General features: G+C 51.4%; 1 protein-coding gene across 1 annotated transcript in view; it reads left to right on the top strand.

The window, feature by feature from the left end:
• spega (striated muscle enriched protein kinase a) overlaps nucleotides 1-16,882 on the top strand; it is a 462,850-nt gene that overhangs the window by 41,041 nt on the left and 404,927 nt on the right. The window lies entirely within an intron of this gene.

The raw sequence follows: 16,882 nt of genomic DNA on the forward strand, positions 1-16,882 counted from the left end.
AACATCGCAACAGGGATAACATCGTAACAGGGATAACACCGCAACAGGGATAACACTGCAACAGGGATAACATCGCAACAGGGATAACATCGCAACAGGGATAACATCGCAACAGGGATAACACCGCAACAGGGATAACACTGCTACAGGGATAACATCGCAACAGGGATAACACTGTAACAGGGATAACACCGCAACAGGGATAACATCGCAACAGGGATAACACTGTAACAGGGATAACACTGCAACAGGGATCACACTGCAACAGGGATAACATCGCAACAGGGATAACACTGCAACAGGGATAACACTGTAACAGGGATAACACTGTAACAGGGATAACACTGTAACAGGGATAACTCTGCAACAGGGATAACATCGCAACAAGGATAACATCGCAACAGGGATAACACTGCAACAGGGATAACACTGCAACAGGGATAACACTGCAACAGGGATAACATCGCAACAGGGATAACATCGCAACAGGGATAACACTGCAACAGGGATAACACTGCAACAGGGATAACACTGCAACAGGGATAACACTGCAACAGGGATAACATTGTAACAGGGATAACATCGCAACAGGGATAACACTGCAACAGGGATAACATCGCAACAGGGATAACACTGCAACAGGGATAACATCGCAACAGGGATAACACTGCAACAGGGATAACACTGTAACAGGGATAACACTGCAACAGGGATAACACTGTAACAGGGATAACACTGCAACAGGGATAACATCGCAACAGGGATAACACTGCAACAGGGATAACACTGCAACAGGGATAACACTGCAACAGGGATAACACTGCAACAGGGATAACACTGTAACAGGGATAACACTGCAACAGGGATAACACTGCAACAGGGATAACACTGCAACAGGGATAACACTGCAACAGGGATAACACTGCAACAGGGATAACACTGCAACAGGGATAACACTGTAACAGGGATAACACTGCAACAGGGATAACATCGCAACAGGGATAACACTGCAACAGGGATAACACTGCAACAGGGATAACACTGTAACAGGGATAACACTGCAACAGGGATAACACTGCAACAGGGATAACACTGCAACAGGGATAACACTGCAACAGGGATAACACTGCAACAGGGATAACACTGTAACAGGGATAACACTGCAACAGGGATAACATCGCAACAGGGATAACACTGCAACAGGGATAACACTGCAACAGGGATAACACTGCAACAGGGATAACACTGCAACAGGGATAACACTGCAACAGGGATAACACTGCAACAGGGATAACACTGTAACAGGGATAACACTGCAACAGGGATAACATCGCAACAGGGATAACACTGCAACAGGGATAACACTGCAACAGGGATAACACTGCAACAGGGATAACACTGTAACAGGGATAACACTGCAACAGGGATAACATCGCAACAGGGATAACACTGTAACAGGGATAACACTGCAACAGGGATAACATCGCAACAGGGATAACATCGCAACAGGGATAACATCGCAACAGGGATAACACCGCAACAGGGATAACATCGCAACAGGGATAACACTGCAACAGGGATAACACTGCAACAGGGATAACACTGCAACAGGGATAACATCGCAACAGGGATAACACTGCAACAGGGATAACATCGCAACAGGGATAACACTGCAACACGGATAACACTGCAACAGGGATAACATCGCAACAGGGATAACACTGCAACACGGATAACACTGCAACAGGGATAACACTGTAACACGGATAACACTGTAACAGGGATAACATCGCAACAGGGATAACACTGCAACAGGGATAACATCGCAACAGGGATAACACTGCAACACGGATAACACTGCAACAGGGATAACATCGCAACAGGGATAACACTGCAACAGGGATAACATCGCAACAGGGATAACACTGCAACAGGGATAACACTGCAACAGGGATAACACTGCAACAGGGATAACACTGCAACAGGGATAACACTGCAACAGGGATAACACTGCAACAGGGATAACACTGCAACAGGGATAACACTGCAACAGGGATAACACTGCAACAGGGATAACACTGTAACAGGGATAACACTGTAACAGGGATAACACTGTAACAGGGATAACATCGCAACAGGGATAACACTGCAACATGGATAACACTGTAACAGGGATAACACTGTAACAGGGATAACACTGCAACAGGGATAACACTGCAACAGGGATAACACTGCAACAGGGATAACACTGTAACAGGGATAACATTGCAACAGGGATAACACTGCAACAGGGATAACACTGTAACAGGGATAACATTGCAACAGGGATAACACTGCAACAGGGATAACACTGCAACAGGGATAACACTGCAACAGGGATAACACTGTAACAGGGATAACATTGCAACAGGGATAACACTGCAACAGGGATAACACTGTAACAGGGATAACATTGCAACAGGGATAACACTGCAACAGGGATAACATCGCAAAAGGGATAACATCGCAACAGGGATAACACTGTAACAGGGATAACACTGCAACAGGGATAACACTGCAACAGGGATAACACTGTAACAGGGATAACATTGCAACAGGGATAACACTGCAACAGGGATAACATTGCAACAGGGATAACACTGCAACAGGGATAACATCGCAACAGGGATAACGCTGCAACAGGGATAACATCGCAACAGGGATAACACTGCAACAGGGATAACACTGTAACAGGGATAACACTGCAACAGGGATAACATCGCAACAGGGATAACGCTGCAACAGGGATAACATCGCAACAGGGATAACACTGCAACAGGGATAACACTGCAACAGGGATAACACTGCAACAGGGATAACACTGCAACAGGGATAACACTGCAACAGGGATAACACTGCAACAGGGATAACACTGTAACAGGGATAACACTGCAACAGGGATAACACTGCAACACGGATAACACTGTAACAGGGATAACACTGCAACAGGGATAACACTGCAACAGGGATAACACTGCAACAGGGATAACACTGCAACAGGGATAACACTGCAACAGGGATAACACTGCAACAGGGATAACACTGCAACAGGGATAACACTGCAACAGGGATAACACTGCAACAGGGATAACACTGCAACAGGGATAACATCGCAACACGGATAACACTGCAACAGGGATAACACTGTAACAGGGATAACATCGCAACAGGGATAACACTGTAACAGGGATAACACTGCAACAGGGATAACACTGCAACAGGGATAACACTGCAACACGGATAACACCGCAACAGGGATAACACTGCAACAGGGATAACACTGCAACAGGGATAACACTGCAACAGGGATAACACTGTAACACGGATAACACCGCAACAGGGATAACACTGCAACAGGGATAACACTGCAACAGGGATAACACTGCAACAGGGATAACATCGCAACAGGGATAACACTGCAACAGGGATAACACTGCAACAGGGATAACATCGCAACAGGGATAACACTGTAACCGGGATAACACTGCAACAGGGATAACACTGTAACAGGGATAACACTGCAACAGGGATAACACTGTAACAGGGATAACACTGCAACAGGGATAACATCGCAACAGGGATAACATCGCAACAGGGATAACACTGCAACAGGGATAACACTGCAACAGGGATAACACTGTAACCGGGATAACACTGCAACAGGGATAACACTGCAACAGGGATAACACTGCAACAGGGATAACACTGCAACAGGGATAACACTGCAACAGGGATAACACTGCAACAGGGATAACACTGCAACAGGGATAACACTGCAACAGGGATAACACTGTAACAGGGATAACACTGCAACAGGGATAACATCGCAACAGGGATAACATCGCAACAGGGATAACACTGTAACAGGGATAACACTGTAACAGGGATAACACTGCAACAGGGATAACATCGCAACAGGGATAACACTGCAACAGGGATAACATCGCAACAGGGATAACATCGCAACAGGGATAACACTGTAACAGGGATAACACTGTAACAGGGATAACACTGCAACAGGGATAACATCGCAACAGGGATAACATCGCAACAGGGATAACACTGCAACAGGGATAACATCGCAACAGGGATAACATCGCAACAGGGATAACACTGTAACAGGGATAACACTGTAACAGGGATAACACTGCAACAGGGATAACACTGCAACAGGGATAACACTGCAACAGGGATAACACTGCAACAGGGATAACACTGCAACAGGGATAACACTGCAACAGGGATAACACTGCAACAGGGATAACATCGCAACAGGGATAACACTGCAACAGGGATAACACTGCAACAGGGATAACATCGCAACAGGGATAACACTGCAACAGGGATAACACCGCAACAGGGATAACATCGCAACAGGGATAACATCGCAACAGGGATAACATCGCAACAGGGATAACACTGCAACAGGGATAACACTGCAACAGGGATAACACTGCAACAGGGATAACACTGCAACAGGGATAACACTGCAACACGGATAACATCACAACAGGGATAACATCGCAACAGGGATAACATCGCAACAGGGATAACACTGCAACAGGGATAACACTGCAACAGGGATAACACTGTAACAGGGATAACATCGCAACAGGGATAACACTGCAACAGGGATAACACTGCAACAGGGATAACACTGCAACAGGGATAACATCGCAACAGGGATAACACTGCAACAGGGATAACACTGCAACACGGATAACACTGCAACAGGGATAACACTGCAACAGGGATAACACTGCAACAGGGATAACACTGTAACAGGGATAACACTGCAACAGGGATAACACTGCAACAGGGATAACACTGCAACACGGATAACACTGCAACAGGGATAACACTGCAACACGGATAACACTGCAACAGGGATAACACTGTAACAGGGATAACACTGCAACAGGGATAACATCGCAACAGGGATAACACTGCAACAGGGATAACACTGTAACAGGGATAACACTGTAACAGGGATAACATCGCAACAGGGATAACACTGTAACAGGGATAACATCGCAACAGGGATAACACTGTAACAGGGATAACACTGTAACAGGGATAACATCGCAACAGGGATAACACTGCAACAGGGATAACACTGCAAATGCTCCTCATTGGCTGTGAAGAGATTTGGATGGTTGTGCAAAGTGCGACACGAATGCATGGGCAGCACGGTGACACAGAGGCTATCACTGCTGCCTTGCAGCTCCAGGGACCCGGGTTCAATTCTGGTCTCGGGCGGAGTCCGCACGTTCTCCCCGTGTCTGCGTGGGTTTCCTCCGGGTGCTCCGGTTTCCTCCCACAGGCCAAAGATGTGCGGGTTAGGTGGATCGGCCGTGCTAAATTGCCCCTTCCTGACCAAAAGGTTAGGTGGGGTTACTGGGTTACGGGGATAGGGTTGAGGCGTGGGCCTAGATAGGGTGCTCTTTCCAAGGGCCAGTGCAGACTCGATGGGCCAAATGGCCTCCTACAGCACTATAAATTCAATGGGCTGGAATCGGCAATCGCCGACGGCGAAATCGTGTTCGGCGACGGGACGGAGAATCACCGATGACGCCTTAATTGGGGGTGGGGGCGTTTCGTGATGCCCCGCCCCCTGAAAAGCAGATACGCCGCCGTACGCCGTACCCACGGCCTCCGTACGTTGGCTGAGGCCCTCCACGCGGTGCTCCGTTCCCGGCCGGCCGAGTTCCCGATCGCGTGGGTCTTTCACGGTCTCACCCGTCTCGACTGTGGCGGCTACGGACTCAGTCCAGCGGGCGCCACAGTCGGGGGCGGGGGGGGGGGGGGGGTCATATTGGGGGCCGGGAGCTCTGTGGTGGTGTGGTCCGGGGTTCCCGAGCCGGACGAAGGGGGGGACTATTCCGCGGGCCGAGCCCTCGAGCCGCCGTGCGTATGCGCGGCCACAGACCCGGCAATGCTCCCGGCAGTATTGTCAGCGAGAGCTGGCTGTTCTACACTGCTATCCCCCAGCAACACGGGGAATCGGTGGCCGTTTGCCGCCAGTTTTCCAGGCACAAAACGTCACCGGTTACACGCTGGCCTGGGGGGCTTAGCCCCCCAAACGGAGAATCCAGCCCTATGATTCTATAAATCTAAGATCTGCCTCTCTACTGGGATTGGAAGCCGCAGGGAGCTGAAGTGGGCAGCACTCTCTCAGTAATAATTGGTGGCTGAGAATACAATGCATTACCACAGTAATTTACAGCTTGACTTAAATATTTGTTCCATTTCTGGGAAAGCTCACTGCTGGCATTCCTGAACAGGATCAGATCTTCCCTCATTGACACTGGGCTCCTGCCTCACTCAATCTCTCCCTCGTTAACCTTTTCCTGGATCTCTATATGATTCTGATGTGTGCTGCTTTGAGATATTTCCTTTAGAGCTTCCAATCACCGAATCAGTGGGCGGCTCAGTGCTTGGGGTTTGAAGGCCTGGCCCAGGCCTGTGGCAATGACAGTCTTTCACTTCCTATCTTCATTCTTTTATGAGAGGAGGGCATCGCTGGGCTGGGCCAGCTTTCATTGCCCATCCCATTTCAGAGGGGGGCAGTTCAGAGTCAACCACGTCGCTGTGGGTGTGGAGTCACATGTAGGCCAGACCGGGTAAGGACGGCAGATTTCCCCTTCCCTAAAGGAAGTAGATTACTGGGTTAGTGAAGCGGGTGGGTTTTTTTTTACAAAAATCGCCGATAGTTTCATAGTCACCATTGCTAAGACTAGCTTTATATCCCTGATTTATTAATTGAATTTAAATTCCACCGGCTGCCGTGGTGGGATTCAAAGCCGTGTTCCCAGATCGTTAGCCTGGGCCTCTGGATTACTGGCCCAGTGACAATACCGCCCTCCCCCTTTAGCATCCACAGTGTAGGTGACCAAATCACAGATGATGGGCGGGGTTCTTCGTAAACCGGCGAGGCAGGCAACTCCGGCGCGAAGGCGTGGCGCGAACCACTCCGGCGTCGGGCTGCCCCAAAGGCGTGGAATCCTCCGCACCGTCAGGGGCTAGGCCGGCACGGGAGTGGTTTGTGCCACGCCGACCGGCGCTGAAGGGGTTTGACCCCGCACCAAACGGAGCCGAAGGGCCTCCGCCGGCCGGCGCTGAAGGGGCTTGACCCCGCACCAAACGGTGCCGAAGGGCCTCCGCCGGCCGGCGCAAGTTGGCGCATGCGCGGGAGCGCCAACATGTGCTGCCATCATCCCAGCGCATGCGCAGGGGGGGGGGGTTCATCTCCACGCCAGCCATCGCGGACCGGTACACCAGCCGGCGGGGGGGAATAGAGTTCCCCCATGGCACAGGCCTGCCCGCGGATCGGAGGGCTCCGATCGCGGACCAGGCCACCATGGGGGCACCCCCCGGAGCCAGATCCCCCCCCCCCCCGCGCCCCCTCGAGGACCCCGGAGGCCACCCGCGCAGCCAGGTCCCGCCGGTAAGTAGGGGTTCCCATACCAGCCTCCCCAAACAGGCGCCGGAATATGGCGACTAGGGGCTTTTCATAGTAACTTCATTGAAGCCTACTCGTGACATAAGCGATTATTATTACATTATTATCATAAGTACCTGCCGTAACATACGCCGGCGGGACTGGCTGAAAACGGGCGGCCACTCCGCCAATCGCCGGAGAATCGCCGGGGGGGCCGCTGCCAACGGTTCCCGACCTGCGCGGCATTATTCCCACCCCCACCAAATCCCCGGAGCCGGAGAATTCAGCAGGCGGCGGGGACAGGATTCACGCCGCCCCCCCCCCCCCACAGCGATTCTCCAACCCAGCGGGGGGTCGGAGAATCCCGCTCGATATTTTTCAAAAAAACATCTGCCTTTCCTCGTAAACGAAGCCAGAGTTACACTGAGAACTGGCGCGGTGGGCCAGGCAATGAATGGCAGGATCGGTGGAAGAACTTTACTGTGCCATCTATAGGGCAGCATGGTGGCATAGTGGTTAGCACTGCTGCCTCACAGCAGCAGGGACCCGGGATCAATTCTGGCCTTGGGTGATTGTCTTTGCGGAGTCTGCACGTTCTCCCCGTGTCTGCGTGGCTTTCCTCCGGGTGCTCCGGTTTCCTCCCACAGTCCAAAGATGGTGTGCAGAGGAGATTCACTAGGTTAATCCCAGATCTGAAGGGGTTGGATTATGAGGAGAGGTTGAGTAGACTGGGACTGTACTCGTTGGAATTTAGAAGGATGAGGGGGGATCTTATAGAAACATTTAAAATTATGAAGGGAATAGATAGGATAGATGCGGGCAGGTTGTTTCCACTGGCGGGTGACAGCAGAACTAGGGGGCATAGCCTCAAAATAAGGGGAAGTAGATTTAGGACTGAGTTTAGGAGGAACTTCTTCACCCAAAGGGTTGTGAATCGATGGAATTCCTTGCCCAGTGAAGCAGTTGAGGCTCCTTCATTACATGTTTTTAAGGTAAAGATAGATAGTTTTTTGAAGAATGAAGGGATTAAGGGTTATGGTGTTCGGGCCGGAAAGTGGAGCTGAGTCCACAAAAGATCAGCCATGATCTCATTGAATGGCGGAGCAGGCTCGAGGGGCCAGATGGCCTACTCCTGCTCCTAGTTCTTATTATGTTCTTATGTGAAGGTTAGGTGGTTTATGGGGGTAGGACGGCGGGAGCGGGCCGAGGTAGGGTTCTCTTTCGGAGGGTCAGTACGGACACAATGGGCCGAAAGGCCTGCTACTGGATTTTCCTATGGATTTCGCTGCACGTTTAAGAAGGCTTTAACTACTTTTAGCGATTCATGTATCTAAACACCAGGGAAGATGTTGACAACGTCCACGTAACCCAGTGTCCAGGCTGATGTTCTGGGGACACGGGTTCAAATCCCACCCCGGCAGCTGGTGGAATTTAAATTCAGTTAATAAATCTGGAATTGGAAACTAGTCTCAGTAATGGTGACCATGACAACTATCAAAGAACAAAGAACAAAGAAAAGTACAGCACAGGAACAGGCCCTTCGGCCCTCCAAGCCCGTGCCGACCATGCTGCCCGACTAAACTAAAATCTTCTACACTTCCGGGGTCCGTATCCCTCTATTCCCATCCTATTCATGTATTTGTCAAGATGCCCCTTAAATGTCACTATTGTCCCTGCTTCCACCACCTTCTCCGGCAGCGAGTTCCAGGCACCCACTACCCTCTGTGTAAAAAAACTTGCCTCGTACATCTCCTCTAAACCTTGCCCCTCGCACCTTAAACCTATGCCCCCTAGTAATTGACCCCTCTACCCTGGGGAAAAGCCTCTGACTACCCACTCTGTCTATGCCCCTCATAATTTTGTAGACCTCTATCAGGTCGCCCCTCAATCTCCGTCGTTCCTGTGAGAACAAACCGAGTTTATTCAACCTCTCCTCATAGCTAATGCCCTCCATACCAGGCAACATCCTGGTAAATCTCTTCTGCACCCTCTCTAAAGCCTCCACATCCTTCCGGTAGCGTGGCGTTCAGAATTGAACACTATACTCCAAGTGTGGCCTAACTAAGGTTCTAACTATCGTCGATTTGTTGTGCAAAAAAGCATTTGGTTTGCTAATGGAAATCTGCCGTCCTTACCCGGTCTGTCCTTACACGTGACTCCAATGTGGTTGACCCTTAACCGCCTCTGAAGTGGCCGAGCGAGACACTCAGTTCAAGGGGCAATTAGGCAGGGCCGGCTCAAGGCACCGGCAACTCGGGCAGTCGCCCGGGGCGCCATGTGCTAGGGGGCGCCAGAGACTCGGGTCCCGCGCATGCGCCGTTGGGCCGGTGCCAACCAGCGCATGCGCGGTGGCCGCCCTCCCCCAGGGCGGCCCCCCCGCTCGGTCCGGCCCCCCCCGCCCCCCCCCGGCCCCCCCCCCCCCCCCCAAGGGCGCCGAAGTTCAGCTTGCCCGGGGCGCCAGCAACCCTAGGGCCGGCGCTGCAATTAGGGATGGGCAACAAATGCTGGCCCAGCCCAGCGACGCCCACATCCCTCTGCCCATGTCCCTTTGTGAATTCCTTCTCCTCCCCACACCACATAACCTACTTTGCCCGCTGCCTCTGTGCCACCTGCGATCTGGCAGAGGAGGGAACTGAGAACACTGGCGCAGTTTTGTGTAAGAACTAGTGGTCCTGCGAGATTTCTGCTCCGTGACCTTCCTCATCGCACGCAGTCCGTCACTCGTCAGGCCTTTAAAGCTCACCTTTTGTGTGACCTGACCCCAGTTGCCTGACACCCTTTTCACAAAGTCACCCCAAGCTTGGTTGTTCCGTGCTTTAATGGTCTCCTGTCTGCGAACGAAAAAAATATATATCTTTTTTTTCAATCGACAGAATTGAAAAATATTCAGAGGTTTGGGGAAATGAAGGAGCTGCGAGATCTCCTCAAACCTTCCCGCAGCCCGGAAGGTGGGCAGCAGGGTCGGAGGAGTTAATTTTTAAAAAAAGTGGCGATGATTAAAGCTGGAATCTGTGTGTCAGCTGCTGACAGGAGGAGTCAGGCTGTGCAATATCAGCTTGTTCAATGGGAAGAAGGTAAATCTGGTGGCTGAATATTCCCCTCCGAAGGGATAGGGAAAGAACCCCAGGCTGGGGGAGAAGGGTGAGGGCGATTTCAGGAGGGGGGAAACAGGAAGGTGCGGGGGGGGGGGGGGGGGGCAATCCAACCAGGTGGTGAAGCCTGAAATTCCGCTGGAAGAATTTGGCAGGAGAAAAGTTGAGGGAAAGTTTGGAAACAACTTCAGCTGAGGAAGTTGAGCCAAGTGGAAACATTGAAGGGTAAAAGAGAAGAACCTTCGAGGCTCAGTTCGAAAGGGGGTGAGTTTTACCCTGTCCCAGACTAACTTCACTTTCTCCTGCAGGTCCCAAATAGTTGGGTCCAGAGTTTATTTGTTGCGATTTTAGACGTTCCACTTTGTATCGGACTGTCCGTTGATAATTGTGGATGTATAGCTGAGCTGTTTTGTGGATTAAGTGTGCTTTGTGCACATTTGTACTTGAGGTTGGGGGGGTGGTTGGGGGGGGGGAGATTTGTTAACCCCTTCAAGGGCAGCACGTTGGCACGGTGGTTAGCACTGCTGTCTCACAGCTCAAGGTCCCCGGGTTCAATTCCAGCCTCGGGTTACTGTCTATGCGGAGTTTGCACTTTCTCCCCGTGTGTGCGTGGGCTTCCTCCGGGTGCTCCGGTTTCCTCCCACAGTCCACAGAGATGTGCAGGTTAGGTGGATTGGCCGTGATAAATTGACCCGTGGTGTCCTTGGGTGGAGTTACCGGGTTATGGGGATAGGGTGGGGGTGTGGGCTTGGGTAGGGTGCTCTTTCCAAGGGCCGGTGCAGAGTCGATGGGCCGAATGGCCTCCTTCTGCACTGTTAATTCTATGATCTATATGACCTGTAACTAACTCCACTGATGATCTTTGCAATCTCCCACTCCACCATCTCAGTTATTTACCGGTGTGTTCTGTACAAGTGGAGGACAGGGAAGGGTTAAAGCTGTTGCAATCAGGTGCTCTGTGACGTGCAAGAGTGAAGTAAAAGCCATTAGCAACAACAACTTGTGTTTACACAGCGCCTACCATGTATTACTCGGTCCCCAATAGCTTCACAGGAGTTTTACCAGGAGATTCATTGCGGACCCACTTAAGCATTTGTTAGAACTGATGATCGAAAGGTTGGTCGAAGAAGAAAGTTTAAAAAGTCCTACAGGAAGCAAGAGAAACTAAAAAGTGGAGTGGTACAGGGAGGGAATTCAGAGTGTAGGGCCCAGGGAGCTTGATACGACTGTTGGAGTGATGGAAATCAGGAAAGCGACCAAAATTCGAGGAGCACAGGGATCTTAGGGTTACTAAGGTGCATACAAACATATCAATTAGGAACAGGAGTTGGGGCCACTCGGCCCCTCGAGCCTGCCCCGTCATTCAATAAGATTGTGGCTGATCTGATTGTAAACTCAACTCCGCATTCCTGCCCACCCCCGAATAATGAAAAATGAAATGAAAATCGCTTATTGTCACGAGTAGACTTCAATGAAGTTACTGTGAAAAGCCCCTAGTCGCCACATTCCGGCGCCTGTCCGGGGAGGCTGGTACGGGAATCGAACCGTGCTGCTGGCCTGCCTTGGTCTGCTTTAAAAGCCAGCGATTTAGCCTGGTGAGCTAAACCTTTCACCCCCGTGTTAATCAGGAATCTGTCCAGCTCTGCCCTAAAAACATTTGCAGATACTGCTTCCACTGCTTTTTGATGTGGAGATGCCGGCGTTGGGGTGGGGTGGGTCGCCCGAGGAAGGAGCTGTGCTCCGAAAGCTAGTGATTCCAAACAAACCTGTTAGACTTTCACCTGGTGTTGTAAGACCTCGTGCAGTGCCTTTTGAGGAAGAGAATTCCAGAGACTCGGAACTCTCTGAGAGAAAAAATATTTCTCCTTATTTCTGTCTTAAGTGTGCGACCCCCCCTTTTTTTTAAAAACAATGACCCCCGCAAGAGGAAGTATTCTCCCCACATTCACCCTGTCAAGATCCCTCAGGATTTTATATGTTTCAATCAAGGTGCCTCTCACTCTTCTAAATGCCGCTGGGGACAACCTCTCATAAGACAACCCACCCATTCCTGGTAATAGTCTGGTAAACCTTCTCTGACCTGCTACTAACACATTTACAGCTTACTTCAATAAGGAGACTGGTACTGTGCACAATACTCCAGATGTGGTCTTACCAACGCCCAGTACAACTGAAGGATAACCTCCCGACTTTTGTAATCGATGACGCTCACAATAAACACCAATCTTCTATTATCTTTCCTAATTACTTGCTGCCCCTGCATATCGGCCTTTTGTGATGAGTGCAGTAGCAGGAGGAGGTGATATTATGGGGTTGGGAAAAGGCAATCTTTGTGCGACAGATCATCCCTAACTATTGAACTCTGAACCAGATTCCGAATCGGATAGGTCTGAATCCGGATGGAGGTGTATTGTCTGGGTTCGGATGGCTGTTTACCTGGATGGTGATGAGCAACGGAATGCATGGTGATCACAGATGGCAATTGAAACTAAAGAGGACATTCCGAGCTGGAGACTATCTCTAGTATCTCTCCATGGACATGGAAACACAAAGATGACTGGACCAGAGTATTATCTGTTACGTATTTCAAATTCTTTGAGGAAGTGACAAAGTTAATTGATGAGGGAAGGGCTGTAGATGTCATATACATGGACTTCAGTAAGGCGTTTGATAAAGTTCCCCATGGCAGGTTGATGGAAAAAGTGAAGTCGTATCGGGTTCAGGGTGTACTAGCTAGATGGATAAAGAACTGGCTGGGCAACAAGAGACAGAGAGTAGTGGTGGAAGGGAGTGTCTCAAAATGGAGAAAGGTGACTAATGGTGTTCCACAGGGATCCGTGCTCGGACCACTGTTGTTTGTGATCTACATAAATGATCTGGACAAAGGTATAGGTGGTCTGATTAGCAAGTTTGCAGATGATACTAAGATTGGTGGATTTGCAGATAGCGAGGAGGACGGTCAGAGAATACAGCAAAATATAGATAGATTGGAGAGTTGGGCGGAGAAATGGCAGATGGAGTTCAATCCAGGCAAATGTGAGGTGACGCATTTTGGAAGATCAAATTCAAGAGCGGACTATATGGTCAATCGAAGAGTCCTGGGGAAAATTGATGTACAGAGAAATCTGGGAGTTCAGGTCCATTGTACCCTGAAGGTGGCAACGCAGATCGATAGAGTGGTCAAGAAGGCATACAGCATGCTTGCCTTCATGAAAATGAAATTAAATGTAAATCGCTTATTGCCACGAGTAGGCTTCAATGAAGTTACTGTGAAAAGCCCCCAGTCGCCACATTCCGGTGCCTGTTCGGGGAAGCTGGTACGGGAATTGAACCGTGCTGCTGGCCTGCCTTGGTCTGCTTTAAAAGCCAGCAATTTAGCCCAGTGTGCTAAACCAGCCCCTATCATCGTCATCCCCGCCATCAACGGGGTATTGAGTACAAGAGTCGGCAGGTCATGTTACAGTTGTATAGGACTTTGGTTCGGCCACATTTGGAATACTGCGTGCAGTTCTGGTCGCCACATTACCAGAAGGATGTGGATGCCTTGGAGAGGGTGCAGAGGAGGTTCACCAGGATGTTGCCTGGTATGGAGGGTGCTAGCTATGAAGAAAGGTTGAGTAGATTAGGATTGTTTTCATTGGAAAGACGGAGGTTGAGGGGGGACCTGATTGAGATCTACAAAATTATGAGAGGTATGGACAGGGTGGATAGCAACAAGCTTTTCCCAAGAGTGGGGGTGTCAGTTACAAGGGGTCACGATTTCAAGGTGAGAGGGGGAAAGTTTAAGGGAGATGTGCGTGGAAAGTTTTTTACGCAGAGGGTGGTGGGTGCCTGGAACGCTTTGCCAGCGGAGGTGGTAGAGGCAGGCACGATAGCGTCATTTAAGATGCATCTAGACAGGTATATGAACGGGAGGGAACAAAGGGAAGTAGACCTTGGAAAATAGGCAACAGGTTTAGATAAAGGATCTGGATCGGCACAGGCTGGGAGGGCCGAAGGGCCTGTTCCTGTGCTGTAATTCTCTTTGTTCTTTATTTGTTCTTCTTTGTATTTGGCCCATGCCTCAAGCGGCAATCAGCCGCAGCTCAGGGGTAATCTCTCCCCTCAGTCCGACTGTTGAGGGTTCAAATACAACTCCAGAGAATTGATGGCATAATCCAGGCTGTCACTCGGAACGTGATACTGAGGGAGTGCCACACTGTCAGAGGGTCAGTACTGAGGGAGTGCTGCACTGTCAGAGGGTCAGTACTGAGGGAGTGCCGCACTGTCAGAGGGTCAGTACTGAGGGAGTGCCGCACTGTCAGAGGGTCAGTACTGAGGGAGTGCCGCACTGTCAGAGGGTCAGTACTGAGGGAGTGCTGCAATGTCAGAGGGTCAGTACTGAGGGAGTGCCGCACTGTCAGAGGGTCAGTACTGAGGGAGTGCGTCACTGTCAGAGGGTCAGTACTGAGGGAGTGCTGCACTGTCAGAGGGTCAGTACTGAGGGAGTGCCGCACTGTCAGAGGGTCAGTACTGTGGGAGTGCTGCACTGTCAGAGGATCAGTACTGAGGGAGCGCTGCTCTGTCAGAGGGTCAGTACTGAGGGAGTGCCGCACTGTCAGAGGGTCAGTACTGAGGGAGTGCCACACTGTCAGAGGGTCAGTACTGAGGGAGTGCCGCACTGTCAGAGGGTCAGTACTGAGGGAGTGCGTCACTGTCAGAGGGTCAGTACTGAGGGAGTGCCGCACTGTCAGAGGATCAGTACTGAGGGAGTGCTGCACTGTCAGAGGGTCAGTACTGAGGGAGTGCTGCTCTGTCAGAGGGTCAGTACTGAGGGAGTGCCGCACTGTCAGAGGGTCAGTACTGAGGGAGAGCCGCACTGTCAGAGGGGCAGTACTGAGGGAGTGCTGCACTGTCAGAGGGTCAGTACTGAGGGAGTGCCGCACTGTCAGAGTGTCAGTACTGAGGGAGTGCCGCACTGTCAGAGGGTCAGTACTGAGGGAGCGCTGCACTGTCAGAGGGTCAGTACTGAGGGAGTGCCGCACTGTCAGAGGGTCAGTACTGAGGGAGTGCTGCACTGTCAGAGGGTCAGTATTGACGGAGTGCTGCACTGTCAGAGGGTCAGTACTGAGGGAGTGCTGCACTGTCAGAGGGTCAGTACTGAGGGAGTGCCGCACTGACAGAGGGTCAGTTCTGAGGGAGTGACGCACTGTCAGAGGGTCAGTACTGAGGGAGAGCTACACTGTCAGAGGGTCAGTGCTGAGGGAGTGCCGCACTGTCAGAGGGTCAGTACTGAGGGAGTGCTGCACTGTCAGAGGGTCAGTACTGAGGGAGTGCTGCACTGTCAGAGGGTTAGTACTGAGGGAGTGCCGCACTGTCAGAGGGTCAGTACTGAGGGAGTGCCGCACTGTCAGAGGGTCAGTACTGAGGGAGTGCTGCACTGTCAGAGGGTCAGTACTGAGGGAGTGCCGCACTGTCAGAGGGTCAGTACTCAGGGTGTGCTGCACTGTCAGAGGGTCAGTACTGAGGGTGTGCCGCACTGTCAGAGGGTCAGTACTGAGGGAGTGCCACACTGTCAGAGGGTCAGTACTGAGGGAGTGCCGCACTGTCAGAGGGACAGTACTGAGGGAGTGCGTCACTGTCAGAGGGTCAGTACTGAGGGAGTGCCGCACTGTCAGAGGGTCAGTACTGAGGGAGCGCCGCACTGTCAGAGGGTCAGTACTGAGGGAGTGCTGCACTGTCAGAGGGTCAGTACTGAGGGAGCGCTGCACTGTCAGAGGGTCAGTACAGAGGGAATGCTGCACTGTCAGAGGGTCAGTACTGAGGGAGTGCTGCACTGTCAGAGGGTCAGTACTGAGGGAGTGCTGCACTGTCAGAGGGTCAGTACTGAGGGAGTGCTGCACTGTCAGAGGGTCAGTACTGAGGGTGTGCTGCACTGTCAGAGGGTCAGTACTGAGGGAGTGCCGCACTGTCAGAGGGTCAGTACTGAGGGAATGCTGCACTGTCAGAGGGTCAGTACTGAGGGAGAGCCGCACTGTCAGAGGGTCAGTACTGAGGGAGTGCTGCACTGTCAGAGGGTCAGTACTGAGGGAGTGCCGCACTGTCAGAGGGTCAGTACTGAGGGAGTGCCGCACTGTCAGAGGGTCAGTACTGAGGGAGTGCTGCACTGTCAGAGGGACAGTAATGAGGGAGTGCGTCACTGTCAGAGGGTCAGTACTGAGGGAGTGCCGCACTGTCAGAGGGTCAGTACTGAGGGAGTGCTGCACTGTCAGAGGGTCAGTACTGAGGGAGTGCTGCACTGTCAGAGGGTCAGTACTGAGGGAGTGCTGCA

Source organism: Scyliorhinus canicula, chromosome 2, assembly GCF_902713615.1.
Source record: "Scyliorhinus canicula chromosome 2, sScyCan1.1, whole genome shotgun sequence".
Taxonomy (NCBI): Eukaryota; Metazoa; Chordata; class Chondrichthyes; order Carcharhiniformes; family Scyliorhinidae; genus Scyliorhinus; species Scyliorhinus canicula.